Genomic DNA, 21,619 nt, shown 5'->3' with positions numbered 1-21,619 from the left:
GATTGTAGCTCAGGTCCAGCTCTCTCAGATGGGAGGGGTTGGAGCTCAGAGCTGAGGCCAGAGAAGTACAGCCTTCCTCTGTGATCAGACAGCCTGACAGACTGCAGACACACAAAACAACAATCTATCTGTCAACAATCATTTTCTCTTTGTCACAATAACATCTATCCATTTACATCCATTCAATGTAACTTTATTTATAAGTGACAATACCCAACAGACAACAACAGTCATCTGAAGCTGTTTAACAGAGTAAGGTAACAGCCTCCAATATTAGAGAGAAAGCCCCAACCATCAGACAATCCACTGTGAGCAGCACTTGGTGATGGTGGGAAGAAGAACTCCCTTTGACACAAAGATCCTCCCAGTGAAAACAGGCTCCAGGAGGAGCATCTACCATGACTGGTTGCAGGGTGAGTGGAAGGAGAAGAGATGAGCTCAGAGAGACAAGAACAAAACACAAACTAAGGAGAGAGAAGACAAAAGTTAAGGACATGCAGTAGTGACATATAAAAGCATCAGGAGTGAAAAGAGGGGAGAAGAAAGCAGAGCATCATGGGAAGTCCACCAACAGCCTGAGCCTATAGCAGCATAATTAAGGGATGGTTCAGGGTCACCTGATCCAGCTCGAACTATAAGCTTTATCAAAAAGGAAAGTTTGAAGCTGATCTTCAAAGTAGAGAGGGTGTCTGTCTCCTGAACTCAAACTGGGAGCTGCTTCCACACCCAGTCCAACATAGCCAGGCTTTCTTTGCTGCTTTGACAAAACCTCAAATCCCAGTCAGAGATGATGAGCATCATCACAGTGATGATCATTTCTCTGTTAACCCAGGCTTTCTGCTTCAGGATCTGTGCACGCTCACAGAACAAGGAGACCTTTAAACATCATTTCACTAAATGGATGGACTGAGCTCAGCCTACAGATGAACTGGTGCCAGAGATCATAAAGAACATCAAACAGTCAAATTCAACACTTTAGATGGAAATATGAGATTAATGCTGCAGACAATCATGAACCTGCTGAATTCATGAACGTCAAGAATGCAGCGAGTGGTAAAATAAAGATTTGACCTCAGTGTTTCTGTCTATTCCTAACATATTCCTAACATGATAGCTGCACTTTAGAGCTCTAAAACTGGAACTGACACATATTTAAACTCTACATGTTACTCAGTACATTCAGTTCTGACACTCGCCCACAGTCCAACAAAGGAAACATGGAGATCACATCAGTTTGTCATCAAAGTCTAATTATTAGGGCAACTTAACCTGTTAGTATCTCGTTAACTAGTTAATTGATTAAAGTCAGCAATTATTTTAATCACAGTTTCTAAAATCATGATTATTGTGAAAGTGCTCACTGGCTCTGAATATAAAGCCATGGGTCACAGGAGGGATGTTGATCAGTGCTGACTTGAAATGGGCGTCATTATGCGTCTCAGCCAATGAGAGCATTGAGGGTGGGCCTAATACTACTGCAGCGCTCACATGACCCAGGACAGAAAGAAAGGGGCGGGGACAGAAACATGGAGACAGGTACAGATCTTTGACATGTTCATTTGAAACTGTTCCAGGAGGCAGTGTTGATACAACTAAAGTTATCTGGAAGCAAAGTTGAGTTTTTTATCACCGGAGTACTTTATGTCTGAAGTATCACTCAAATGCATTACACACGTTCAGTTTATTGAATAAGATCAAAGATCTAGATGGCAGATATGCATCAAACCCAGATCCTAACCTCTATACAGAACGTGTGAAAGTTCAAGCCAGTCTCAATTTAACCACCACCGCAACAGCTATGGTTCAATTAATTAAGACTAAGCAACGCTTTTTTGAATCCGGCGACAAGGCAGGGAAACTTCTGGCCTATCAAGCCCGTGCCGAAGCAACCTCCAAGCTAATCCCAAAGGTCAAGTCTGCTGCTGGTGACATAACATCGGACCCAGAGGGAATTAATGAAGTATTTGTAAGTTTCTATTCCAATCTGTACACTTCAAGCTCTCCCCCTCTATCAGAAGAAACTCTCCAAAATATACATTTTCCAAGAATAGATAGAGATCTGACGAAGGGATTAGGGGGACCAATTACTGTAGTAGAGGTACAAGAAGCCATTAAATCCTTAAACACAGGTAAATCGCCGGGCCCTGACGGTTACTCTGCAGAATACTATAAAGCCAATTCTGATCTTATGGCACCGTTGTTGAAAGATATGTATAATGAAGCCTTTTCAAAATGTCAATTACCCAAGACTTTGTCCGAAGCTACTATTTGTTTAATCTTGAAAAAGGACAAGGATCCTCTGTTGTGCTGCAGTTACAGACCAATTTCTCTTTTAAATATTGATTTTAAAATACTATCTAAAATCCTCGCACTTAAGCTACAACGTGTTCTGCCACAAATTATCGCCTCTGACCAGACGGGATTTATGGCCGGCAGGCACTCATATGACAATTCAAGATGCTTCTTGAATATTATCCATACATCGTGCAACTCAATTCCAGAGGTTGTGGTATCTCTTGACGCGGAGAAAGCTTTCGACCGCGTCGAGTGGAGCTTCCTCTATGAGGTGATGGATAGGTTTGGCATAGGGGCTGACTTTATTCTCTGGGTTAAGCTACTATATTCCTCGCCATCCACCTGTATTCGTACTAACAACAACTTGTCTTTGCCTTTTCCACTTGAGAGGGGCACTAGGCAAGGGTCCCCTCTCTCACCCCTCCTATTCGCCATTGCTATCGAGCCTCTTGCAATATGGCTGTGTTCAGAGGATAGATTTAAAGGCATTACAAGGTTCGGTGTGACCCACAAACTCTCCCTTTATGCAGATGACTTGCTCCTGTACATTTCTGACCCTCTAAACTCATTCCCGGTGCTTTTTGACATACTGGACCAATATGGTACACTGTCAGGATATAAGCTCAATTATCAAAAAAAGCGAGTTGCAACCCCTCAATTCCCTGGCCAGAGCTCTTCCCCACTCAATAGTGCCTTTTAAGTGGACAGAAACCGGATTTAGATATTTGGGGTTTTTTATTTCCTCTTCTATACATAAAATGATGAGCGAGAATTTTCTATCCCTACTAGAAAATGCTGGGAAAGATTGTGACCGTGGGACTTCTCTACCATTGTCAGTGGCAGGGAGAGTTAACCTGATAAAGATGAGTGTCCTCCCAAAATTCTTGTATCTTTTTCAACATGTCCCGATTCTTCTTACCAAGGCATTTTTTGACAAGTTAAAAAAGATTCTGTCACATTTCATATGGGGAGGGAAACAAGCTAGAATTCGCAAGTCTATTCTTCAGTCCTCTAAAACTGACGGTGGTCTTGGTCTGCCCAATTTTAGACACTACTATTGGGCAGCTAACATACAAAAACTTTTACATTGGGTTCATAACGACCCCCTGCACCAGCCTGGGTACAAATGGAAACTGCATCTAGCTGTTACTCATTATCATCAATACTCAGCTCACCACTCCCCTTTTCTCCAACCCTTGTTGGGGATAATCCAATAGCTAAGGAAACGGTAAAAATGGCGACAGTTCAGAAAATACTTCGGGCTACTTGGACTGTCTTTGCTAACGCCTTTATCAAAAAATTGTAATTTTGCACCTTCAAACACTGAAGCGGCCTTTAGCAGTTGGAAAGATAACGGACTTAGGACTGTTAAGGACTTGTACAGTCAGGACACCTTTCTATCTTTTGCTGACCTATCATCTAAATACAACCTGCCTAATTCCAACTTTTTTCGTTATCTTCAGGCTAGAAATTTTGTAAAAACGCAGTTCCCTCACTTTCCCAATCGGCCTCCAGAAACAAATCTGGATATCATCCTGCAGACGAACCCTCATCAAAACAGACTGATATCAGCCTTGTATAAAATACTAGATGCTTTGGTCCCCAAATCCATTTCTCATATTAAGCTGAGATGGGAGGAAGAGCTACAGACAACCCTGCCAGAACAGCAGTGGGATTCTGCTTTGAAATTGATTCACTCGTCCTCAATTTGTTCACGTCATGCTTTGATTCAGTGCAAGGTGGTCTATAAAGTACACTATACAAACGCAAAATTATCTAAAATCTATCCAACCATTAGTGATGCCTGTAGCAGATGCGGACTATCGCCTGCCAACCATGTCCACATGTTTTGGTCTTGTTCGAAACTGAGTGCATTTTGGAGGAATATATTCGACACACTTAACCAAGCATATGGCCAGACTGTCCCTCCTAACCCACTCTCCGCAATTTTTGGCATTCCTCCCGACTTGAACTTATCTGGTCCCCTCAAACAGGCCCTAGCCTTTACCACTTTACTGGCTCGGAGGCTTATTCTGTTGAAGTGGAAGCTTCCCCACCCCCCAACTCATGACCATTGGGTGAGAGATGTACTCTTTAACTTAAAGTTGGAAAAACTTAGATTCTCTCTAAAAGGTTCTATTAGGGAATTTAACAAAATCTGGAAATCATTTCTCTTGCTGGTGGACACCATTACTTTACTTCCTGAGTCTGAAGTGAACTGAGCGAAGCTACATTATAATGTTTTTTTGTTGTTGTTTTTTTAATCTTATTTATACCTTATCTATTTGTTTTTCCTTTTGTTTTGTTTGGTCCTTTCTCTGCTTTTGTTTTCTCTGTTTTTGCTTTGTTTGTTTTTGCTTGTTTGTTTGTTTGCGGGGCGGGGGGGTTGTGGTTGTTGTTTTTTGGGGGTTATGCTTGTTATGTGTATGGGTCCTGAGATGTTGTTGTTGGTTTTTTTTTTTTGGGGGTTGTGTGTGTGGGCAGAGACTGGTTCTCTGCGGTGTCTTGTCTAGTGTGGACCTGGTAGGGAGAGAATTCGGGTTGGGGGGTTGGAGGGTATAATGGACATACCACTGTTCTGAAATCAAGATTGACTTTGCTGTTGCTAACTTTGTATATCATTGTTGAAATCAATAAAACAAAGTTGGAATAAATGCATTACACGCTGTTGATGGCAGCAAACAAACCACCCAAACAAACAGAGGTGGGAGGCTTGGGCAGACTACGTTGGATCAGCTTGTGGGAGGAGTCTAGATAAACCAAAGAAAGACAAGCTAACAAACACCACAGTGAAGTGAGTAGCTACAAACTGCAGGTTTGTGTTGTTGAAGAAGTCGGTCTGAGGAACGTTCTTAGGATCAACAAATGACGGCATGTATGAGCTTCAAGACGCAGCATCACAAGAAGAACACATGAGCTCTAGAAGAAGGAGAGACTACGAAAGCCACGGTGTTACAACATGAACCAGCTGTTGGTCTCTCTGGAGACTACTGGGCGTGGCTGGGTAACCATGGTTACCTGGGAGTTACAAAAACGTGCAGAACATGTGATTCATGTTGCACAGCAGTGGGACATTTTTTTTTTCTTATTTTTGGCCCGTTTGGCTCTTTTGCCATCAGAATTATTGTCTAAAGGCGAAGAAAGATGCCCAACGGATTTACTTTACCAAATGGACCATCCCAGCCTTGCCGTAATGGTCTATTTGATTCACCTTTTATTGTTTATTTTGTTTATTTTTTTTTATTTTAACTTGCTAGATACGGGACAGACTTGAATGAGGAAAAGAAAAGAGAGAAAGGAAGAGGGGGAAAAACAGCGGAGAAGAGGGACGGGGATAAAGGGCAAAAAAACAAAAACCAACTAAATAAGCAGACAAAAAAAATACATATAAATCACCTGGATCACCTGTTGAGAAAGAAAAAAGAAAACAGGCAGAAGAAAACGAGAGCAATACAATAAACAACATCACGATGATCTATGTGAATATAACAGTAAATACTAAATATTAAACATTATTGTGCAGCACGTAAGATCGACAGCGCACAGTGTGTGGGTGTGGGGGGGCCACAGCCCCGTCCTCCAGGGCATGAAGCAGGTATGGAGGAGATCAAAACTCCAGACATCCAGAGGCCCCCAGAACACAAGAGACCAAGGAAGACCAACAGAGGGGCAGCTGCGCCACTATCCCAGAAAGAGCTGAGGAGAGTCCCAGATGAGGGGTCACTCAGCAGCCGCGGAGCAGAAGCCAGGGGGGGTTGCAGTGACGTGCCCATGAGCGCCGCCGGCAGCCAGCTGTGCCAGAGTGACCGAGCCGCAGGCCGAGAGGCCGAGGGCACCCCACCCCCGAAGTGGCCCGAGCGAGCCCCAGGCTCCAGGCCCCGACAAGCAGCCACCAGGAGTGAGCCGGTGGGTACCTGGACGCCCATCCCCGGACACAAAGAACCACTAACGCACTGAGGTCTGAGGGCGTCTGCCACTGGCAGGGGGAGTGGTGGGGGGAGATAGGCCTCCAAATCTTGGAGGGCCTGAGATGTCCCCAGAGAGGTGGCGTCTGATACCCAACCTGACATATAGACACAGACATACAGGCACACACAGATACAAACATCCATTCCCACCCTCATGCTCTCATATACAATTACTCCACACTCACCCAACGTGTAAACAGACATAGAGAGACACTCTACACACAATCACACTCCCCAAGCATACTCTAAGAACCGGGTCTAGGTACCCTTGCCCCTGGAGGGGGAAACTGCGCCCAGACCCAGGTGGTGTTTACCCTTTTCCCTGCGTTGGAGAGAAGCAGACCGCCCCGACACCGCAGCAGCAGGGAGGCCCCACATTCCAGACCCCAGTCAGACGGCCAACTCCTCCTCCTAGCCCCCCCACTCCAACAGGTCGCAGAGAATGGGGGTGTAGGAAGACTCCAAACCTCCCTCCACCCGCTCATATGTAGTGTTGATGCATGTGTGTTCTAAGGTGCATTTAAAACCCAGGAGGGCATGGAGCTACCTGCCAGAGAGCAGCAGGTAAGCGCAGAGCCCCTCCTGCTAGCCCTCACTGTCTACGTGTATTTAAAATTGAGAGGTGGGCAACGATGCCAGGGGTGAGGTGTACACCCTGATGGTCTTTTGTATTCCGTGTAGCGTGCCCACCCCCAAGATCCTATATGTATGTATTATGAGAGTGTGAGTAATGTGAATGTCTAAGTTGTGAGATAAAATTGAGGCACAAGAAGCCAGAAGGGGACAGAGGGGGGGGGATGCCTCCCCTGCACCCTGGTGACACACCCCTACCCCAAGCAGTGGGACATTTGAAATAACGTCAGCACACTCAGTACAGATAGTGCATCAAACATGATCCTTTGAACACGTCCCTGCATCACGCACAACACCAAGGTTGCCATGGCAACCACAGCTAACAGGGACAACGTGCACAGCTGGAACCCTGCAGGTATATTTAACATGATGTATTTCTCAGTGTCCTGTCTGAGTGTGAGAGACAAACAGCCTCTGTATGTGTGTGTAAATACAGCATGAATATGTAGAGGACATGTTTGTGGATATAAGGACATGAATGCTCCGCGTCATTTGAATCTTTGATTCTTGTTTCTGTTGCAGGTCTGTGACTGAACTTCTGGGAGGAGAAAAGTTGGTTTCATGCTCTGTGATTCTGTGTTTTGTCGTCTCTCTCAGGTGATGGAGAGCTCAGATGATGACTCCGCCTACGTGGTCAAATTCAAGTCTACATTCAGACCAGACCTGGAGACACGCAAGCAAAATGCCAACATTGTATATGTGAAAGCTGCTGCTGCACTGGAGCCAGATTCAAGGAGCTCAAGTGTTTACCCAGATCTTACTGAACTTACTGCAGGAACAGAGGGTTGTTGGAGGGAAACCTGTGGAAGCAACAACATCCGAGCCACCAGAGAAAAAGTTGGCCTATTGGTGCTTCATCAGAGTGTGAACAGGAGGAAGACTCAGCTGAGAACAGTGTGGTGGATACAGAGCCCACCATCAGTACAGAGGCCTGTCCATTAGAGTGCTGCTCCAAACATGCAGCACATGTACTTGGCCACAGCTGCAACATCTGTACCTGTGAGAGCTTGTTCTCTGTTGCTGCTCATATTGTACAGAAGAAGAGAGTTTCTTTATCATCAGAAAATGTCAGTGAGCTTGTGTCTTAGCAGCTGGCTCGGTGCAGAGGAGGAAGAACATGTCAAGTCAGAGGAAGATAAATGCAGTTCATGTTGTCAACTCAACCTGGACGACTGAAAGAGTTTTTCTTTGTCTTGTTTCTGACTGAGATTCTCCAAAGGAAATCCAGCACAAACACACACTTCACACACTCAAAGTCCTGCACAGTAAATGAGCTGATGAGCGTTTGTGCTGCTGCCTGATAACAGAACAATAGTTCTGCTGGTTCCTGTTCTGAAAACACACATTTATAAATGTTCACTTGCTGTTGGTCAAAGGTATGTTGGTGTCTCTGGACTCTGAGGGGAACTTTGTAAAAAACTAGATCAGATGTTGACGTCCTGGCAGAGGCAAAGAACTTTGATTTGATATTTGATTAGATTCATGTTTCAGCTCAGACTGACAGAAATATTTGAACTGCTGCTGTGTTAAAGGGAACACTGCTGTTAGAAAGCACCTGATTTGTTTCTGCACACTGAATGTTGCACTTCTCATACTGCAGTACTATTAACATAAGGACACAATACACTACTTTGAACTCATGATTGAATGTTGCTGTAACAAAGCCATTAATGGTGATTCAAAGTGTTCATGGTTTCCCAGCACAACAAATGATTGCACAAGTGTGACTGATCCACTTTCTAATGTGTGTGTAGTCACACTGTGTGTCACTGTGTCACAGGTGAGTCTGTGTATCCAGGTCCTATGAGGAGAACAGGATATAGTGACTGAGTCCAGCAGCTTAAAGTCTGACTCCATCCTCCATTTAAATAACTCACACCAACAACTGAACAGCTTTGCCTTTGTGCAGCTGACACTTCATTTTAATGTCCTTCTATTCTGGTTCATCTGGTTTCAGTTTCTATAAGCACACAGGTTTCATCAGTGACTCTGTGACCTCAGTAATCTTTGCTGGGCCTTAAAGCTCTGAACAAAGCTGCACATCACAAGACTAAAGAGAAACAGTCTTTCATTTCTCACTGCTGTTTGACTTCAGCTCTCAATGTCCCACCATAACCCATGGAAAGAATTACTGTCCATCCAGGCTGCTGAACATGAAGCTGATGAAGGTGGAGTATTGTGAAGGCTGATGGAGATGATGATGAGGAATCCAGGAGCAGTGGGTGGATGGCAGCATCAGCATGAAGGATCAGTGTGAGAACACATCATCATCCACAAAGAAAACCAGTCTGAGTGTCTGACGCTCTGGTTAGAAAGACGCAGTCCCAGCAGTTAGCTTGTCTGCTAGTTAGCTGAGAGCTAACTCGTACATTGAATACCAAACTGTGTAAACCAGGGGTGTCAAACATATGGCCCGTGGGCCAAATCCAGCCCTTGAGATAATTTCATATGTCAAATATTGATGAATTTTCAGGCTTGCTGATAATCAATGTGAGCACGGCTGAGATGTTATTCTGATGAGCAAACCATGTGGCCAAACACTCTAAGAGACAGACTGGGATCATACCATTATGTGAAAGAAGACATGTCCCATAGACAGCAAGGGTAGTGGTAGAGACCAGGTACACAGAGAAATGGGAGCTGTACTGAAATGCAAGCGTGTCAGGAAAGAGTGAAAAGGCAAAACGAGCAGCATCTGGCTGCATGTCAGTGATACTGGAGACCACAAAGCTGAGTGCAACATTTATATAGGAGATATACAGGAGACGCTGAGAGTAGAACTGATAAAATTAGGAGCTGCTAAAGTGAGACCCATTTTTATTTCCACCCATTTTCATTGTGGAGGACAAAAGGTTTCAAACTGGTCCAGGTCTTAAACCTCACGTGTTCTTCCTAATAGCAGTAAATGGATAAAAATAAGGCTTTTATGAAAACACTGAATACAAATTGCTGCCTTTAAAAAGACTAAATGTACAGTTCAGTATTGAATACTACATAAAACTAGAAAAATTTGCATTTCCTGCGAAAATGCTGTGTGGATGCCTTAACGCTGAAGCTGTCTGCTGAAAAGCTGAAAAAGATGAAAAGTAGCAAAAAGTTGTATGGTGGTGGAAAAAAAAATGTCTCCCTGAGCAGGATTCGAACCTGGCCCTTCTGGGCTCAAGGCAGAGACTCATCTCACTGTGCCAAACTCACTCTCACAAGGAAAGAGATGGAGAGACTGACAATTATGGTGGAATGAGCAGAAGCTGCTGAGAATTGTGCTGATAAGAGGTGAAAAGGCTGAAAATTTTGCAGAAAAGAGGTGAATCAGCAGAATTTTTGCTGAAAAGAGGTAAAGAAGCAGAAAGTTGCGCTGAAAAGAGATGAATCAGCAGAATTTCTGCTCAAAAGAGGTTTTTTTCTGAAAACAGCTGAGATTTGTGCTAATAACAGGTGAAAAGGCTGAAAATTTTGCAGAAGAGGTGAATAAGCAGAATTTGGGCTGAAAAGAAGTGAAAATTCTGCTGAAAAGAGTTCAATAAGCAGAACTTCTGCTGAAAAGAGCTGAATGAGCAGAATTCTGCTGAAAAGAGGTTTTTGCTGAAAACAGCTGAAAAAGCTGGTATTTGTGCTGAAAAGTGGTGAAAAAACTGAAAATTCTGCTGAAAAGGGGTGAAAAAGCTGAAATTTGTGTTGAAAAGAGTAAAAAAAGTTTAACTGTTAACTGAAAGAAATGTTGCCATAAGTGGGATTTGAACCCGGGCCTCCCAGTCTGAGAACGGACGCTCATCTCACTGAGCTAAAACACAGGTCAACCCGGCAAGGAAAATCAGTGAGGCCACTGATAATATGTCAGAAATGGGCAAAAAATATTGCAAAAAAAATTCAATATCTCAAAAAGTATAGAAGTTATGAGCACCAAAAGTCATTGCCGGAAAGAGCAGAAAGAGCAGGATTTTTTAAGGTTTGAACGGTGAAAATAGCACAAAAACTGAGGGAGTAGTTAAGGTCCAAAAAGTGTACGGAAGCAACTAGAAGAATAATAATAAAGAACTAGAAAAATTTGCATTTCCTGCGAAAATGCTGTGTGGATGCCTTATCGCTGAAGCTGTCTGCTGAAAAGCTGAAAAAGATGAAAAGTTGCAAAAAGCTGTATGGTGGTGAAAAAAAAAATGTTGCCATGAGCAGGATTTGAACCTGGCCTTCTTGGGCTGAAGGCAGCTACTCATCTCACTGAGCCAAACTCATTCTCACAGAGGAAAGGTGGACAGACTGACAATTCTGCTGAAATTAGCAGAAGCTGCTGGGAATTGTGCTGATAAGAGGTGAAAATGCTGAAAATTTTGCAGAAAAGAGGTGACTCAGCAGAATTTCTGCTGAAAAGAGGGAAAGAAGCAGAATGTTGCGCTGAAAAGAGGTGAATGAGCAGAATTTCTGCTGAAAAGAGGCAGAAGGTTCTGTATGTAGAAAAAAGAAACACTGTTCAACCATGTGTGAAATAAATAAATAAATGAAATGAAAGAACAACCTGGTTCTGCTCAATCTCACCAATCAGAGGTACTGCCTCTGTCTGCTTCATCAGGCTGTGTACTTGTTTCTGCCATGGAGCGTTAACAATTGTGCTGATAAGAGGTGAAAAGGCTGAAAATTTTGCAGAAAAGAGGTGAATCAGCAGAATTTCTGCAGAAAAGAGGCAAAGAAGCAGATACTTGCACTGAAAAGAGATGAATCAGCAGAGTTTCTGCTGAAAAGATTTTTTTTTCATGAAAACAGCCAAAAAAGCTGGAATTTGTGCTGAAAAGGGGTGAAGAAGCTAAAGTATACCAAATCAAAGTATTTGTGCCAAAACATAGTGTTTCTGCCATATTGTGGTACTACTACATTACAACATGAATACGGATTAAAGATGAAAGAAACTGGCAACAAATTCCTCCACTACAAACCAGTCTGATACCACTACTTTGCAGTCTTCACGTTTAGTAAGGCACTACCCAAAAGGCGCCACAAGAGGGCACTCCAACACAAGAGATGACCTATGTACACTGATGCACTTAGTAACAGTCAGCCTCCTACTTTGCCACTACGTAATACAGCGGAAATACAGTAGCAGAAATACAATGTTTTTGCAGAAACACTGTAATTTCACTCAAATACTATGAAATAGCAGTAATACTATGATTTGGCAGAAATACTATGTTTCAGTACAAATACTATGACAAAGCAGAAATACTATGACTTAGAAGTAATACTATAACTAAAGGGATTCCTCAAAATACTATGTAATTGCAGTAATTCTATGATTTGGCAGAAATACTGTACTTCGTACAAATACAATGCTTTGGTAAAAATACTATATTTTGATTTGAACTCTATGATTTGAAAAAGATGAAAGCATTGAAAAAGGTGAAAAGGCTAAAATGAGCAGAAAAGAGATGAATCAGCAGAATTTCTGCAGAAAAGAGGCAAAGAAGCAGAACGTTGCGCTGAAAAGAGGTGAATGAGCAGAATTTCTGCTGAAAAGAGGCAGAATTTCTGCTGAAAAGAGGCAGAAGGTTCTGTATGTAGAAAAAGAAACAGGATGAACCATGTGTGAAATAAATAAAGAAATGAAATGAAAGAACAACCTGATTCTGCTCAAATTCACCAATCAGAGCTACTGCCTCTGTCTGCTGCATTAGGCTGGGCACTTGTATGTATTTCGGTAAATATTAGAAAAGCTGCTAAAATGATAAAACTTTGCAGAATTGTAATAAATGATCAATATAAATTACAGGTCTGTGATAGTGTTTAAATTAGTAATGAAAAAAAAAATGTTGAAGCAAGGTGGGATTGAACCCACGACCTTTAAGTTGCAGAGCCGTGTCATTACTGATTGCGCCACCTGGCAAGGGAGCGCTCAGCTCAAAAACAAAGACATGACCAGTCAGAAAATAGATCGTGGTGAGAGGCGGAAAAGCGCCGTTTTTTTGGAGTTACAAAACGTCATGTAACTCAAAAACTAGGAGGGCTAGCAGAATAATTCTTGTACTGGGTGAATCAGCGGACTTTGGTGCATTTTGACTGCGATTTTCATAGCTCTTTGTACCTCCGTCGCGGAGATATGACGAGAGAAGGAACGGCTTCATTTCCAGAGTTTGAAGACTGAGAGAAGGACAGATTTCTGCTAAAAAAGAGGTGTAGACGCGCTTGATGGAGATGGCTTCATGTGTAAGGGTACACTGAAGAGTGTCAAGAAAGGAGAGTGCATGCAAGCAGGGAAGATGTGTAACAACTGTCACAGGTAGGACTCGAACCTCTGCCACCGGGTCCCACAGCAGCGGCTCAACCCTCTGAGCCAAATGAGGTCTGGTCACAAAGGGGGCGGGTGTCTAAGACACAGAGACTTGAGCAGTCAGGATTAGATCGCGGTGAGAGGCGAAAAACGCCGGTTTTTGGAGTTACAAAACGTCGTGTAACTCAAAAACTAGGAGGGCTAGCAGAATAATTCTTGTACTGGGTGAATCAGCGGACTTTGGTGTATTTTGACTGCGATTTCCATAGCTCTTTGTACCTCTGTCGCGGAGATATGACGAGAGAAGAAACGGCTTCATTTTCAGAGTGTGAGAACTGAGAGGAGGACAGATTTCCACCCCTCAAACAAACGTAATTTATGGCTCAACGGTAAGATGAATGTAAAAACTGCTTCCACTGTAAGTGTCAGCACTGTCTGAAGATATGTTGGCACAAGCCTCATGTCCTAACTTTTGCTTTGTTAATTAGATATGGCGATTTGAAAATGCCTCCTGTTACAGAGTTTCAGCTCTGAATTTCAAAACCTCCCCATATACTTTGAATGGGAAGTAACCAGACTATGTGTCACTTCGAGGCAAATTGCGAAAAAACGGTAAATCTCACAATAATGATAGTAACATTGTCTGAAAGCCAGCAAAAATACCTACGTTTTGATGTATAATTTGTGGGGGTTGAGTGAAAATTGAGCGAGTAGCAAGAAGTTGTTCGGACATGAAGAGAAGTTTCAGAAAGGACCAGTGCTCACTGTGAGTTAATTGCATAGCAACCATAACAACGCATGTATTTTCTGAAAAATCACAAAGCTGCAACTGAAAACTTAAAGAGGCATTAAATTAAAACGGTAGAAGGTCTAAAAAAAGCTGAATCAGACAGGAATAGCCCAATAATCTGAGAACGTTTTAAAGTTTGAATGGAGTTTCTAGGTGAAAGTATGAGGAAGCAGTTAAGTTTCAAAAACAAGCAAGTTTTAGCAGAATTGTGGAAGGTTCCCATTCATTTCAATGGGACAAATTAAAGGAAAAAAGTGTAATATTTTAAAAAGTATAATAGTAATAAACACCAAAAGTCATAGCTGGAATTAGCAGAAAGAGCAGAACAGATTAGAGTTTGAAAGGAGAAAATCGGCTGAAAACTGAGGGAGTAGTTATGTGCCGAAAAACGCGAGCAACTTGAAAAAGAATAAAGTTTAAAGAGAAACAGGAACTCAATAGTGTGGAAGCCCTTGAGGGCATCCACACAATAAAGAGAAACAGGAAAACAATTGTGTGGAAGCCCTTTAGGGCATCCACACAATAAACTATATATAAAGTGTGTCTGAATGGCAGAGATGCAGAAATATGTGCATGTAGCACAGAGCCACGGCTCAGTGTCTGAACGAGTCTCACAGACCTGAATGTGCTGTTGAAGCCATTTATAATTATAACCTAATTCTTTACTCGCTTGATCTGCTCCTTATCTTATATTAAGGTTTTGGACTTTTAACTATATTTTCTTAAGTTTTACAACTTTTCTTACTGTTAAAAACCTCGTTATGGCCATTCATGCTATACAAAGTAATTAGACATGTGTGGTATCTACAGAAATGTCAGAATCTCAGCTGAAAGGTCACAAAACCATCTCAACAACCACCAAACAGCTGAAACAGCAGGTGAACAGATTACACAACAACGATGTAAACACAAATCCCCCTGATCATCTGTCTTTTAAACATGAAGCGTAGTTTTGGACGTTCATTTACTGCTGGTTCAATGAATTTTGGTTGGACAGTGATGAAACCTGCAGTCTCAGAATCTGTGAGAAGTCTGCTTTCAGCAGCATTGTTGTGTTGTGTTGTGTGGATTCACCTCTGCAAACTCATCACTGTTTTACCATCATGTTTCTACTTAGACAATAACAAAGGAAGCTGTTCACAGGAACTACTTCCTGTCTTGTTAACATAAGAGTATGCTGCCCTTCAAAACATCTCCACTTCTCCTCTCATTAGAGGGCTGCCTTATTATTAATCTGCTAATTCTGTCAGTTGATGAAAGAAACATGCTTGATCTCACCTGAGAGTTTCCAGTGTACAGTGTGGACTCTTCAGTCCTTCAGACAGAAGCTTCACCCCTGAATCCTTCAGGTTGATGTTACTCAGGTCCAGCTGTCTCAGATTAGAGGTCTGAGAGCTGAGAGCTGAGGCCAGAGCTTCACAGCTTCTCCCTGACAGGTCACAGTGACTCAGTCTGAAAAATAACAGATAAACAATTACAAAAATAAAACACTTATGTTGACATGTAATGAGATACTATTATATTTAGCAATATTTAATCTTGTTTTTGTCAGGAAACTGAGCACTTATGCAGAGCAACATGTGGAGAGAATCAGAGGAGAAGAAGTGAAGAGACAACAGCAGTAAAACAACACTGAATTGTTCAGTGTGCTTTTGATATCAACACAATGTGTCAAACTTCTTTATTTTGTATTTGTTTTAGTAGAATTGATGATTATCACTTAGATAACAACCACAGCCAGGTCTAAATTGGTAACAGTTACACACAGAAATATTTCAGAAATGTGGACAATTTGTGCTCCAATGTATTCAGTATTGAACAAACTGAGTACCGATGATCACTTAATATTTTTGATGTTTTATTTGAGTTGTTCCACCTGATCTGTGTTAACTAGGATAAACATTTAAAAACTAAAGCTATGATCACAGATTTACTTACAGAGCTTTGTTGGAGGCTTTGACCACTGGCAGCAGCCTCAGAAGAGCCTTTTTCAAGGCTCATGTTCTCACTTAGATCATCGATTTCTACTGACATTTCTTTCTGGGAAAAATGGGGATTACTTTGGAAACAGGAAGTATTTTCCCCAATAAGCAGCCCTGGATTAGTAAATCACTCCAACATGTTCTCAGGCAGAAGAAGCTGTCTTGTTATGAGGGAGAGAAGAAAAAGATTGAGGCACAGAAACTTGTTGAAAGAGAGATAAAGCAGCTAAAATCAGGTGTAAAAGTAAAGCAGAGGATGAGCTGAATAAAGGACACTCAAGGCTGGCTTGGAAAGGAATGAAGTCCATGGTGGGGATGCAGAACAAGGAGCAAAGATGAATGTGATGCTGAATCAGCAGAAGACTTGGACTCATTGGATTCCAGCTTTGATATCATTGATTTCAATGAAGAGCTTTGTGATTGTAGCAAAGGGCTGGTAGCTCTGAGAGTCCCACTGATGAGGTGTCTGTGAAGGTTCGCAGTCATCTCAAGAGCTTAGAAAAAAAGGCATCTGGACTTCTTTAAGTTTCTTGAAGACGTTTCACCTCTCATCCAAGAACCTTCTTTATTTCTAGGGTCAAATGGTGGAGAGTCCCAGATTAGCCTGTGTACAAACAGCCTTCAGCCATATGAGAGTGAGTGTGAGTGAATGAGAGCACACAGGACACTCTGATCTCTGAATGTGTGACTCAGTGAAGAAGAGGATTGTACTGGATATACTGTGACTGACAGAGTTTAAAGAGAAAGGTGTTTGGATTAAAATGGATTATGCTAAAGTGAACGTGCTAATGAAATCTGAACTGACTGAAATGTGAAGTGAAGATAATTCAGATGTAAAAGAGAGAGAAACTGATAATAAGGTGGGGCTGGAGATCAAACACCTGATTGGCTGAGTAGATATCAGATCGACAGTTTCACAGTTTTCCCTGTGGATTATAACTTTAAGAAGATGTGACATTCATCAAGGAATCCTGCTCTCCGGATTATTTCCATGAACACTGAGCTGGAACACATCTACAGTGCTGGAAGTGCCCATCTCACCACCAACCTCTCTGTGCACATTCACTTTTTAACCCTTTGTGAGACACTAAAGGTGTAAATCTGAGTATTTATCTATGTTAGTGCAAACACCTCTAATAGGTTGGTTTAGTCTTTCCAAGTCATATCTTCCCTTGGATCTGCGGTCCAGGCTCCTAAAATCATCCTAGTTTAACAAGCACTACAATCTAGAGGAGAGCTGCACTAACAGGTGTGACTGATGAGATCTGACCTGCAAAGGATACTCATGTTTATGTTTCAGGACAAGCAGAGAAGACCTGGACATCAACTCTGTCAGGCTGCCTGAGTCCGCTCACCCACATCAGCTCAGAACTCTGCATTATCTACTGAGTCAGACTCAGAGGATCAGGGATCAGAAGTTCTACACAGAGCTCAACCAGACTTCCTGTATAGAGGTCTGTGGGCCTACTGATCCACAGTGTCAGCACAACTTTCACATCATATTCATCTCAGCACAACTAAAACATGTGACTGACCTCAGAGTTTCAAGTCCACATCGTGGATTCTCCAGAAGAACACACAGCTGCTTCACTCCTGAATCCTGCAGGTTGTTGCAGTCTACACTTAGGTCCAGCACTCTGGGATACGAGGGGTTGGACTTCACAGCTGCTGCCAGATAATCACAGCTGATCTGTGACAAACCACAGCCTTTCAATCTGTATAAAGAATGAAAGATGTAAGTTTATTAGACAAAGTGCTTGAAATCATTCAGTGTTTCATCATCTGTTCAGAGCTGAAGAAGGTTCAGAATATAGAAATTTAGATAAACAGAGCTGGACCTGAACCTGGTAGCTTCACTTAGAAGCCACTTGTGACGGGAACGTGTGAGAAGTTTTGTGCAGACAAGTGTTGGTTTAGAGTCTGGGACGAGGTGTCCACAGTCTTTGTGGAGGTCCACATTCTGCATACTGCCTGTGAGAAGCTGCAGACATTTCTCCTCCAAATCCACTGAGCAGCTGCTCGTGGTGGTATTAGCTTCATGTGTGCGTGTTAGCATGAAGCCTCGGTCACACTCTGCTGTGGACACGGTCACAGCTGGACGCGTGATGGACGAGTCGTCCTTCCTGTTAAACTTCTTTGAGGTGAGCTTGAAGCTGCTGCTTGGGGCGCATGCACAGCTGCTTATTGTACTGCAAATGTTCTGCAGACGAGTCCACGCACTCACAAAAAAGCTCAGTGTGGACGACGCTGTGCACGCTCCAATGCTGATTGGTTGGAAAGTGGGCGGGAACAGGGAAGAGAGGGACAGCAGCGTTCAGCACAAACATGGAGGATCAAAGAAGAAGAGCATGAGAAGCTCAGATGGAGGCTGCAGTAGACACTTTTCATTGTTTTAACACTCGCTTTCACTTCAGCTTCACCAACAACAGCACAAGCAGAGCAGCCCACTGACTGCGTGGCCGTGACGGCGCCCCCTGGTGACTGTAAACCACTACAACATGTAGACGGCTGTCTGCTGCTCATTTCTCTGCCACCATCACAGGAGCTCTTTATCCTGTTCTTCACTCTCATTGGTTCTTTGTGTGCTTGTTTTTACAACAGTCATCATTGTGATTGTTCAAAGAAGACAATCAGCTGTGACTAAATGCAGCTCCTACAGCAGTGATGGGAACAACTGCTGAAGCTAATCCAGTATCAAAGCTCAGGAACCAGCAGCTCCCACCTCGTTTTCTTTCAACAACTATTTTTAGCTGCTGTGTTTTTGTGTTTCTGCAGACCTCAGACATCCTGCTGCTCTGCAGAACTGAAGCTCTAAAGGGCTCAGCCTTTATCTCCAAGAAACAAAGCTGATCATGGAGACCCAGCAGGTCAGCTGATCTGTGGACAGCACCAGCATCTTTAAGTAAGTCTGAGAGGTGAGCAGTCTTTGGAAGCCTGTCTGATAGTCTCAGAGCAGGATTTGGATCATTATTTGGCTTTTCTTCTATTATTGTGTTTAGTTTCTGTTTCACAGATATTCTCTGAGATATTCTCTGAGATGTTTCCCACTGTTGGACAAACTTTCACAGTTTCTTCATAAAGGAGATCTCCTGTGGACCAGCTGACATTACCCAGCATTAGAGGCGGCTGTAAAAAAATGGATTTTCCTATTTAAATGGTTTTAATTTGAATAAAGCAATGTTGATTCATTCATTCCTGAATGGATTTTTAATATAAATGTATTTTGCCAGAATCTCAGGTTAAAGCTCCCAAAAGTATTTCAACAACAAGCAAACAGATAAAACAGTAAATGAGAGCAGCTAAACACACAAAGATGGAAACACAGAGCGTGGATCGTTCACTCGACGGCACGTACACGGACACGCCGTCGGGGCTGAAAGTGGACAGCTCACAGATCCTGAAGCTGCAGGTTTCATCTGTCTCCAACCAAAACTGAGTGAACCAGCAGCAAAAGAAGATCCAAACTACGCTTTACGTTTGATGAACATCGTCATGAATTCTCTCTGACTTTGACGTTGGCTCTGACTTGTATTATGAGTCTGTGGTCTGGGAGAGAGTCTGTAACTCTCTGTCTGCAAAATACAGTAAATAATGACCAATGTTGGGCAATTAATTATATAGTTACTTCTTCAAAAAAGTTACTGAGTTTTGCAAACAACAAAGTTTGTTGCAATAAATACTGAATACTGTCGTTGTTATAAACAACGACAGTATTCAGGAAGAAAACCAAACATTGCAGATATTTTTATCATTACTCTGGTTTTACGGCCGATCAACACAATTTAAAAACTGGTATAAAGTCCACAATTTGTCCGTCAGTTGTTCCGTCTGTCCTGCTCACATGTCCAATGGTTGTACACGTTGTCATTAACGTGGCTTCACTCCACATCAGCCGCTTTGCTAAAACACCGGTGTCGGCACATAAGGACGCTGTCATAGCCTGTCAGCGACGTTGATTAGCTGCGTATATACGAATGTGAATCGCATCATTGGCTGGACTATGGGATAAGGTGGCATTGTTCTAATCCCATACAGGAGCAGCCAGTCACTGACTAACACTGCAGAACAGAATTGTTAAAGTTTAATTTTAATTTCAATTGAGATTTGATTTTTTTTTGTGCGCAACGCAGATTTTCTGTGCACAGAGACGTGCCAGCAGTGCACAATTGCAAACGCGCGCAGTTTAGAGGGAACATTGGGAACCACCACAGTTCACTTCAACAAAACTTTACTTCAGATTTGTTTTCATGTTTTGATCCAGTGATGAGAGCCGTTTCCCCCATGTCCAGTCCTTCTGCTAAGCTAGGCTAAACATGTCCAGTGCCTGTCTCTGTGCAGCTTTTAATCTGATGGTAATAAGGTAGAAATGGAGGAAGAAGAAAATGACTTCATCAATCAACATGCAGCTACCAACCCAAATGGTGAGGTGGTGGTTAGTTATTACTGTTGTTGATGATCCCCTACATTATCCTACATTCAAATATATTCTCCAGCTACAATAGTGTTTGTGTTCCTAACAGGATTTCATGAACGTGTTATTGTTCATGTCACATCTGTATGAAACAAAGAGGAAGTTTATCCTTCATGATCACAAACTGTTCCAGCATGTAAACCTGAGATCTGTGTGGAGCAGCTGACCTGTACGATGTGCTCAACACAAACATTATTTACCATCAGTTACTGTATGACTGAACCACGTGGGTGTATGAAACATCGCTTTTAGTTTTAATAACACATGGCAACATTCAGACGTGAACACTTTGATTTGTTACAGTGAGGAGACTGTTGGAGGGAACGATGAGGGGAAACTGTAACAGCAGCAACAGAAACCAGGAGACAAAGCTGAGGTCTATGCTGCACACAGCCTCCTGCTCCTGGACTTTAGTAAACACATAAATATCTCCAAGTACACTCACTTCAGAAACTCTATTAAACTCATTACAAGTTTACTTCAGCTTTAAATGACTCACAACATCAGCACACATGAGTAAACACAGTAACTCACACAGCTACTGTTCAAGTTTAGTCATCTTTAATACAAATATACCTCATTATTATGAATCTCACAGCTACCTGCTCATTGAACTGAACAATAATTCTGTTTTACCATTAAAACAAAATATGTGACTGTAAAAACTCTTCAGACAGTAATTAAGAATCTCCTAAGCCATCCAAAGATAAAGAAAAGTTCACCTGCCAATTCTATAAAGCTTGGTTGTTTATACAATAATATCATTTAATGATCAGCAGTGGGGATGTTTGGATCCTGACCTGAGAGTTTCCAGTGTACAATGTGGACTCTGCAGTGCAGCAGACAGAAGCTTCACTCCTGAATCCTGCAGGTCATTGTTACTCAGGTCCAGCTCTTTCAGACTAGAGGACTGGGAGCTGAGGACTGAGGACAGAGCATCACAGCTTCTCTCTGAGAGGTTACAGCCACTCAGTCTGGAAGAAAACAAACAAATTAATTAAATCAGTCAAATGAAACATGTTTTAATGCCAGCATGCAATACAATTATTGGTTAACAAAATAGCTTCATTAAAACACAACTCTTCTTCTATATGAGCACTTACTCCTTGTAAGCTCCACCTGCTCCACCTTCTGAGTCAGAAGACATGAAAACAAACTGTAAATCTAGTAGAAACATGATTGGAGATCTTCTCAGATCCATTTGTACATTTAGAGCCTGATACTGAA

General features: G+C 42.4%; 1 long non-coding RNA gene across 1 annotated transcript; it reads right to left on the bottom strand.

The window, feature by feature from the left end:
* Window positions 1-41: 41 nt before the first annotated feature.
* On the bottom strand, window positions 42-21,255 carry LOC120437457. Its single transcript, XR_005611143.1, has 4 exons — window positions 21,193-21,255; window positions 17,457-17,636; window positions 15,218-15,391; window positions 42-101 (listed from the first exon to the last, which is right to left on the bottom strand). It is a non-coding gene; the product is annotated as an uncharacterized LOC120437457 (long non-coding RNA).
* Between the last annotated feature and the right edge of the window lie 364 nt (window positions 21,256-21,619).

Source organism: Oreochromis aureus, linkage group 3, assembly GCF_013358895.1.
Source record: "Oreochromis aureus strain Israel breed Guangdong linkage group 3, ZZ_aureus, whole genome shotgun sequence".
Classification (NCBI taxonomy): domain Eukaryota; kingdom Metazoa; phylum Chordata; class Actinopteri; order Cichliformes; family Cichlidae; genus Oreochromis; species Oreochromis aureus.
This window is presented reverse-complemented; position numbering and strand designations above follow the sequence as displayed.